Source organism: Meleagris gallopavo, chromosome 2 (genome assembly GCF_000146605.3).
Source record: "Meleagris gallopavo isolate NT-WF06-2002-E0010 breed Aviagen turkey brand Nicholas breeding stock chromosome 2, Turkey_5.1, whole genome shotgun sequence".
Classification (NCBI taxonomy): domain Eukaryota; kingdom Metazoa; phylum Chordata; class Aves; order Galliformes; family Phasianidae; genus Meleagris; species Meleagris gallopavo.
Genome location: NC_015012.2, coordinates 22833178 through 22843051, shown reverse-complemented (window position 1 = coordinate 22843051; position 9874 = coordinate 22833178).

Below are 9874 nucleotides of genomic sequence, written 5' to 3'. Positions count from 1 at the left end.
CAAGTGCAGAGGTGTTGCTGTTCCTTATGTTCCATGCTGACCAATTAACAGGCTTGATTACAGCCATAAATTAATTTAACAGAAACTATAACCAGATTTTATAGCTCAGATGACAGATTGTTTCATTCCTTACGGAGCACTTTGCACAACACAGTAGTACACACTGTTAACAGTAATCAACAGCAATACATATTTTCAGGCCATTGTAGAGTTCTTGGTTTTGTCTTTATCTATTTCTATATTTTATTGCCTGTATTTTAAGGCTTCCAGTCACCTCAATGCTGTTAGAAACCATGATGTTGTTAATGAGTTATGGTTTTCTCCCAGAGCACATAAAATAGATCAAAGTCTCCCTCAGAAGACTTCAGTTGACCTCGACTTTAATGAGTACAGGCAAGAAGGGATTACTTTGATAAGCAAGCTTTACTGAGATGGTTTAAATAGACTTCTTTGGCCCAGTACACTGTAAGATGACATTGAATTTATAGTTATCAGCAACGTCTTAGCTGTTTTCTGCTTCTCCTCTGTCTTTTTGGAAGGCTATATGAAGCTTGACACTGTTTTAGAAAGCATTTTTTTCAGGAATATAACTCTGGTTATAAGAGGAAATCTAAGCTCAGAAAAATCTAAATCTGACTATCAGTCATAGAAAACCATGATCTTAAACTCTAGTCAAGCCTGGAGGATTGAGAAATCTCTGAATATGTTACATTGCTGCTTTACATATATTATGATAACAGTCAGCTCTATTCCAGACTTAGATAAGTAACGGAAACCTTTGTTTGAACTGAACACTAAATACTCTTCCTTGTGAAGGAGATCATTTTCTTTTGTTTTCATGGATTTATTTGCAGTGCTAAGCTGTAGCTTTTCTGTCAAGGAATTTTGGCAAACCAAATAATTATCTGTCTTGCATTTCTTAGTAGCTGATACATGCTCTTAGAATCTATTGCTTGCTCTGAAGACCCATTACAAACTCATTTGAACTGGCACAAACTCTTAAGCATTTGTTAACCTTGAGGCATTTTTGAGCATATGTTAATACTGTTTATATTCAAGATTTTAAAAGTAATTTAGCAGACTGCCATAAAGCATGGGAACATCCATCTGTCTAATGATATCTTTACTGAAAACAGAACTGAAACCATGAAAATTGCTTGATAATAGCACTCCTTAAGAAAAAAAAAACAACATTTTTTGACAGTAAAAACATTTTCTGTAGTCTTACTGTCAAAAAGATTTTAAAAAAAGGAGTTTCAGAGTGTTACATACTGATATATACACTTTAGAGTCCCTATTTAGCCAGCTTCTGGTCCTGTTTCTGACCCCTGCACACAAGAATAGCAATAATTAAGTATGTTCAACTACATTTGTCTTCACATCTGATTATCCACTGTTGAACCTGGGTAAATCCTGATGGATTTCAATCTTGACCTACCTGAAAAAGAAACATAATGTTTTAGATGGGGTATAGTGGTTGCATAAGTGCCTCAGGTGGTATGAACGTACCCCCTCCTGATGAGGTTCTGAACTTAAGATTTGGGATGAAAGATTTGACTATGAGTTATTTACTTATTTAAAATTGCATTAAGTGGAAAAACTTAATATTCAGGGGAGTTTATTTGTCATGTTGTCATATTATACTTTCATTTAATAACTTAAATGTTTAGAAAAATGACAGACTGTGTCAAAATTTAAGCCTGTCTATAGTAGACGATAACCTCAAGTCTGTTTTGGTAATGAATCAGAATGATTTCTATGCATATAAATAAGAGTTTGATGGCTGCATGTGTTGTAAACACTGATTAAAACCATAATTAGAGCTAGCTAGAAGAGCTGACATGAACTAATTTTAATATTGCACTAGTCTGATCACACATCGTAGTGATATGAGAGAAAAAAGGGTGAGGAATAGAGAAGTGCAGGCCAAGGAAAGCCACATTCTCCTTCCTCCTTCTAATGCAAGAGTGATGGTGTTGTAGTTTTTAGAGATTATTTCAAATCTTTTTATGAATTTATTCAGGGAAAATTCTTATTGTGAGAGTAACAAAGAACACCTGGAAAATCCATCCCAAGTGTTAGCCCATGCCAGTGGGCTCATTATTTCTCAGCATCTATAAAGACTGACAAGCATCACTACCTATTGTGTTGCTAAGTTGTTTATTTACCTTACTCTGCACTTCTTTGTCTCTACTCCCATGAATCAGATGACTAACTTTTCATATGTGAAAAGCCAAAACCAGAGTATACACTATAGCAAATACTGGAAAAAACACTGACACAAAGTCTTCTAAATTGGTCCATTCAGAGCATTCTCCAAGTGTGAGTCAAGATCTGTCTTTGCCATGTATAGGACCTGAGAGCCTAGGTGTTTGAGATGGAATGCTAGAAGATTTTAACAGAGGTTAATAATTGCAGATAATGTAATATACAGAGGTTAAAATATATATACAGAGATTGTATAATAACAGACATTAAAAAATATAATTAATTTTTTAGAAATCCAATGACCTTCAAGTGAGTGGAATGAAGAAAACAACCATGCAGTTATTAACTCAATGAGCTTTTCATGAATGCTAAAAAAAAAAAAAAGAGAGAGAGAAAACCTGAAATCTTCATCTTGAGTTTGGCAAGAGAAGCCTCTATGGTTGAGCCAATATTTAGCATTGCTGATGGAGCACAGCAGCAGTTTCCACCTTCGTAAAGCATTTGAGAAGAGCATCTTATCTTAGCCTAACAGTAACTACAGGGAGAGAGGAAGCGAGGCTGCTGGCTCTTGCTTAATTAAATTTCTGCTGTTACAAGGAGGAAATTTGGTGCTAATCATCTTAAAGCAATCTCTGCTGTAATTGTCTCTTTGTGAAAACAAGAATCCAATAATGTGGACAGCTGAAGCAAAAAACAGGCTGCCCTCCTCACATCTGCCTGCCAACCTGCTTTGGGCAAGGAGCAGTTGCATGCCAGTGTAAACACTCCATCGGGGCCATTCCAACAGCTATGCCTGGCTGAGCACTCCCAAGTATGGCAAAGCAGTTACTGCCCAAACCCACCTTATTGCATCCACCTGCACAGCGAAAGCAAGTAATACCACCTAGTGGTATGCCAGTAATGTCTCTCCTATGTCACAGACCGGTCCTTGTGCTTAATTTAGATAGTCATCATTACTGCAGATGATTAATATTAAGAATAATGGGAAGCAGGAAAGAGCACCACATCCTTGGGAACACATTTAATGACTTATATTCCATCATATTATCTCATTTTGCGAGGCCATGAATCCCAGTAAACACAATGACACTTGAATGATATCTTTGCTCTCTAAGCTTCTCAGCACGCAACAGTAATATTTTCTCTTTCCAGAGATGAAGATATTGCATCGTTTGCCTTTGCACCAATCATGATGAAGCCTGAAGGATTTTCCACACTGCAGGATGGAGAAATCTGTTATCTCATTCTTACTTCTTCAGGAATGTGTCTACTTTGATAACAATAATGCAGTCTGAAATGTGTGGGTACTATAATCAGAACAGTGCGTGTAGTTATTTGCTGATCACAGTCCTTGCTTTGGAGAGAAAGGATAACTGATCAAACCTCTTACGTACAATGCATAGTTTAAACTAAGATATTTTAACTTCGTGAAGCTCCACACTCAAAATATTTGCATTACAACATTAAATATATTAAACCAACTTTTAAGCAAACTTTTGTTTAATACCACTAAATTGTAAAAATACATAAAAATTTGGCCTAATATTAATTTCCCATCATGTTCTTTCACAATTAAAGCTAGAGCCTGGAGTACATAGCAAAGCATTGCAAACTCCAGGAAAAAATCACTGAATATTCCTACAAATATTTGATTGTAAATATTTTTAATTGCACATTGTCATATTTTATACATCCAGGTTATATTATGAATTTAAGCATCTGAGTAACTGGGCTGTTTATTTCACTTTCCAGGCTAATGAATGACGTGGTTCAGCTGAGACACACATATCCTAACACTAACCTCTTGGAGCAGAATCTGTAGTATGGAAATTACTACAGTTCTTTTGAGCTCAAAGAGCTGTATTAATCATGCAAGTTTAGAGTATTTTATCTTAAAACGTGCAATTTAGGAATTCCCATTTTTCCCTTCAGTAATAACTGAATAGTAGAAACATGCTAATCCTATAAAACGGGAGTAACCACTTGCTTCCAGATCCTAACTAGTTAAACCACCGCACAATGATGCTGAAGTTGATAACGTTATGCTGGATAAAAGAGACAGCCTTTACCATGATATGTAGATTTGTTTCTACTATCTATGATCTAAACAAGAGCTGGTTTTCTAATTATTTGCCACTGAAAATGAAAGCATGAGAAAATAATTTTTACAATAGACTGGATGCTCATGAAGTATGAAAAATGTCCTGAGGAAAGAATCTAATTACTTAGAAAGACACCCATTTAAGGAAAAAAAGGAAAGTACTAGCCAAGTTCCACGCAGAGATGAAAATCAGAGTCAACATTAATGTGCTAAGCATGATTTACAAAGCTATTGTAGAAGAAAATACTATTCATACAGAACAATTTGTGGTATCTTGCTTTTTTAATAGCATAAGCTTTCACACTTATAGATACGTTTCTTTTGCCAAGATTTAGTTTTTTAACCAAATTTGTTTTAAAAAAGGCAAGCAACTAAAAGCATACTTACAGATTCAGTATGAAGTCATCCTGCCTTTCCTTGAGTCAAAAATGTTTTTCTGATATGTTTAAAATATGAGTGTCCAGAGTCATACAGAGATTCATGAAGATTTTACTATTTGACCTCAAGAACATAAAAGATTTTCCAAACACATTTTGAGTTCTTTTAATAAAGAGATGTCTGGATTTAATAATGCAAGAATACACTACTTAGATAGAAAAGAGCAATTGTATATCAGATTGTAGAACTAAAAATCCCTGAGGTAGTACTCTGAAATATGGTGGAGCAAAATTCACAATGACATGTCACTTTATTGACACTTATTCAAAATTCGTTGCCCCATAAAGTTATGCCATCGTTACCTATGAGAAGTGAAAATATTCCTAACCCACAACAGTAAAATCTTTACATAATCATATAAAACAGGCTGTCATCAGGTGGTTAATATTATAAAACTGTTATGTTAAGCCCAGATCAAAGTAGACTAAAGTGATTACAAGAAAAAAAAAGTACAACTGTCTTTTTTTCCTGGGCAAACTCTAGGGAAACAGAATTTTAAAAAGCTAGTATATCAATAACATATTTGGGAGACATCTGCCAGCTTTAGCAGAATTCAAGATTTTCAGTTCTGAGAGAAGTCAGATGAAGACCTTCAAATTGCTTAAGAGGAGGCAGACTGGGGTAAAGGCACACGTGGTAGAAAAGCTTCCCATCTGCCACCCGTCCCTTCCAGCTCTGCCCACCCAACTCCCATATGCTCAATCTTCATTCTTATTTCCATATCGTTTTCCTCACTAGCTTATTATCTACAGGTTTCTTTTAATTCACCATCTAGCCCCTTTCTTTTCATTTTCCATGCCTATTTTCTCCTCAATTCCTTAAATCTCTTCTTGATTTGAAAAATAACACACTTTTTTCTAGACAGATGTTACAGAGACAATGAATTAGTATTTTTTAGTATCCCAAACATGTTTACTGTGAAGTTTGCTCTCAGTAGTAAACTGGACAGGACTTTTATAGACACACATCAAGGGCAATTACCACTCCTTGGAGGTGCCAATTTCTCTGAAGGTTTTTTCTTGCAACTTCCAGTGTCCCTTTTTGTTTAAATGAGCTTAATCTCCTCCAATAGAATAAAGTTTTCATATGGAATAACCATAGAGAGGAGTAGCCGCTTTCTACAGAGACTTTTGTGAGAAACATTCAACATCAAACTGTATTCTTAAGAGCAAAACTTTTCTCCTAAGAAGCCCGTTCAGGCAAACTCCATTAAACATATATCCTTGTATGTAAAAAGAGAGGTTTTCTCCCTTCCACCAGTGAAAAACCACTAGAAATTAATTACACTTTTTGTTATTATAAGAATCAGGTCCTCAAAAACACGAATCTCCAAAGTTCCGAGTACCAACAGCCATGGTTTTGATGAAGCATAAGCTGCTAATAATGTTAACCAAGCTTAAAAATCTCTTCACATTGGGTGAAATTCAGACTGCAGAAATAAATACCATTCAAAACTGTTTAAGTAAATATGTGATTTCTGATGAAATTATCCAGGCAATGTGACTAGAGATATCTCTATCTCCATGTACTCTCCTTTCTGCGACATACTTTACCTGTTACCCAGAATATGTTACAGTACTTTACCTTCTATTTCTACGTGTTACCCTAATGCTGCTCTTACATGCATAAACTCCATTCAGCCATTATCAGGGTACAGAAGGCAGCTGTTGATACTGAAATAAATTATTTGCTGTTTTGTTTGAATTATTTTTGTATATCAAATAGTTTTGAAACAGATATTATACTGGTTATGTAGTGTGTATCACTGAGTAAAATACAATTGTGCTAAAAAGATTTCACAAGAAGATATTTTATTAGTTTCTAATATGAAATGTATTTTGAGAAACTTTTCAGTTTGTGCCTGCCAGCAATAGCTAGTAAGGAAGTTTATTAAAGAAGTTCTGAAATATATCAGAGGAATCTTATAAAAGAACAAGAAAAAAAATATTTTTGGTGGCTTTTATAACTGAAGTTTGCTACCAAAGGCAGAAATTCCTATTCATCGCATTGCATACATTTCAAGTGGCAGTTGCTCCCTTCAGCATTTTTCCATCTCTGTTTAAATGTGGTCAATATAAATATAGATTAAGAAAAAAAATTCTGCCTATTTTACATTTTTTTATTTTTATTTATGTAGGTGTTATGGCAGTAGAGGTTGAATCTTCCTGCCAGGATTCCTTTATATTTTGTTTCTGTGCGACAGATGGCAGTAGAGGGAATAGTCTGACACAACGACATAGGAAGCAAACACGTGGAATTTGATTCCTCTGTGTGGAAAAAATTGCATCCATTGAAATTCACTGATGCTTGCTGAATTTTTATGGAGACCAAACTGCAGGTGTTCGCACAGTGAAGCAGTGGCTGATGCAATTCAACAGTGCCAAAAGCAATGTGAAGGACAAGCCACGTCCTGGATAGCCATGCCGATTTTTATGAGTACAAAATGTAGGCTCTTGTCCATTGCTGGTGAAAATGCATAGCTAATGGTGGTGATTGTGTTGAAAAACAGTGTTTTGTAGCTGAGAAAAACTTCTCTATCAAATAGTGTTACTGTGCTCTTTGTATTTGTTGTAGCTTCCATGGAAATAAACATGAGGCATTACATTTGGAGCAGCCTATGTGCTTTTTACAGCTTAAACAGGCTTTAGGCTGTAGGGAAGGTCTGTGCTTTCATTCTCTGAAAAGAACTTACACAAAAAATTCCTACTCAGCATCTTTTTAGTCTCATAACTTGCATTGAATGTAATGAAGAGTGATTATGGACAGGATTTTACCAGTGAACTATAGGCTACAGTAGAGGATTCAAACTGTCAGAGGTGTTCATGAACCATTAAAAACTAAAAGTAATATAATTCCATAGTCTTCAGGTATAGTTCAGCTCTAAATTCAAGTTTTCACTGAAACTATTTACATTTTGCTCATCACCAAAAAATGTGAACTGGGTAGTCGTCAGTTCTGGTTTCAGACACCAACTTTCCCTTGCTGCAGAATATAGCTTAAACACTGCACATGTCATACATCACAGAGCACCAAATCAAATGATTTATGAGTACCTCACAGGGAATTGATGCTTCTAATTCGTCAGTCAAAAGTGTAAGCTGCAACAAAATCAGAGAGTTTTTGGTATTTGGAAACACATCTGTGGAAGATCAGACTTAGTATCCTCACATACCCATCAAGGCACATGGAAACATAAGGCAAATAGAAAACTCCTGCCAGGTTTATGAAGAACCCTAGGAATTTTCATACATGCATGCTCTTACCCACCCACTAAGCTGTTCTCAGGGTGCCAGAGCAACCAGGGAACCTCCACAGATCCCTGCTTAAGGTTCTCTGGTGCTGCAGTATGGCATTAAGCTCCACAGGGCTTGGGTTCCTCATCCCCAGTCTCAGATTGGGCAGTTTTACATTGGGACTCCCACTACAAAGAAAAAATAGCATTTCTCCCTTTCTACAGATAGTAAATCCATATATGCTGATTTGGTATTTTATACCTAAAATTTTGTTTTTGGTTCCAATTTGTTTGCAGAAAGACCAAGGAAAAATGATAATACAGTGATAAGCCTTCTTTTGCTTTAGTCTGGTATTTCTAGTATATTCCCTCTTCTCCCCATGGTACATTTCCAGTATATTAGCAATATGACATATTGCTTCATCTAGACTCTGTGGATTATTGAAGTATTTCTTCCTCTTAATGAGAGAAATTGGGCATTTGTTTACCATAAGTCCTGCCTTACTCATTTCAGGCTGTGGTAAATGTTTGTTCAGTGTCCCCTACCAGCTACAGTAATAACTCATATACTTAGGGGAACACAGTGTCTAACTATTAAGACAAATGTTTTTGCTTTTTTTTTTTCTTTTCTGAAATTTCATTATATACAAAGTAATTTCCTCTCTGTAAGTTATTTATGCTGTTGCAAGCACTAAGGAAGGATCACAATTCATTCAAACATCAAGAGACAAAAAGAAAATCCACATAGAAAGCCATGTCTCTGAAGAACTGCCCTAGAGCAAACACATCTTAGCTTAGAAAATTAGTTTCTCTGAAGAAACATGAAGAATAGGAAAAGGATGAATAACCTGGGTGGACTTTCTCATTCACCAAAATGTGTTGCCCCTTGATGAGCCTGCTGCACCATTTTGCACAGTCAGGGAGTATGGATCCAGCCAGATTCTTACAGCCAGCTCTGCACTGAGTATAGAAACCTCCTTATGGCACAAACTTGCTGTGTTGATAATATTTGTGCATTTAAAATGCCTGCAACTTCCATATTTTTCAGTGTTGTTTCAATGATAGGGTACTTTGTCTAAAAGTTATAAGTTGTTTTATAAGTGAACTTGTACACTATTTTCTTACTGCACAAAAAATATTCATTTTAAACCTCCATTTGCACTTAACTTCCAGCTAACCAGCAGGAAACCACGAGGCTTAGATTCATTAGTTCAAGTTAGAAAAAAAGCTGAGATGCAGTAATATGGCCATTCACATTTTCCATGGGATTCTTATCTCACACAGACTGCTGAGATATCATTTTACAAACTAGTGATAGATAGCATTGTCATACTGCCGTCAAACTGTTGCTTTTGATTCTAAAAACTGCAATGCTACAAGTTTACAATGGAAAAAAGAAAACAGATGTTAAATCTGCTGTAGTCTCTAGAGACAAAATTACAGCTCATTTCTGGTATTGTGAGTAGCTAGACTCAGCATAATCACAGTCTCATTTTAACCCCAAAACTAAATGGATTTCTCCTTGGCACTTCCCAGCTCATGGACTCACTACTACGTAGCAATGCATGTTAAACTGTACTCCAATTTACTGTCGGGCCAGCAAGTACTAGAAATGTGTATACACATAAAGTATGTTTGAACCACTGGAGGGTAGGCATGACTAAGTTATATTCTAGCAGAGCCTCAATCAATCTTTTTTATCTTCTTAAATCCCTTTGAGTGCGGATTTTAACTTTTGTGCCTTAAACTTCCTTGAGTCTTACGATAGTTCTTTCTTTCAAAATCATCAAATTTTATTTTAGAGAAAGAAAATCTATGCTTAGACCTTCAGAAAACATCTCAAAAACTTGACCGTGAAAGCTCAGAAAACAGGGGAAAATTAAAATGACTTTTTT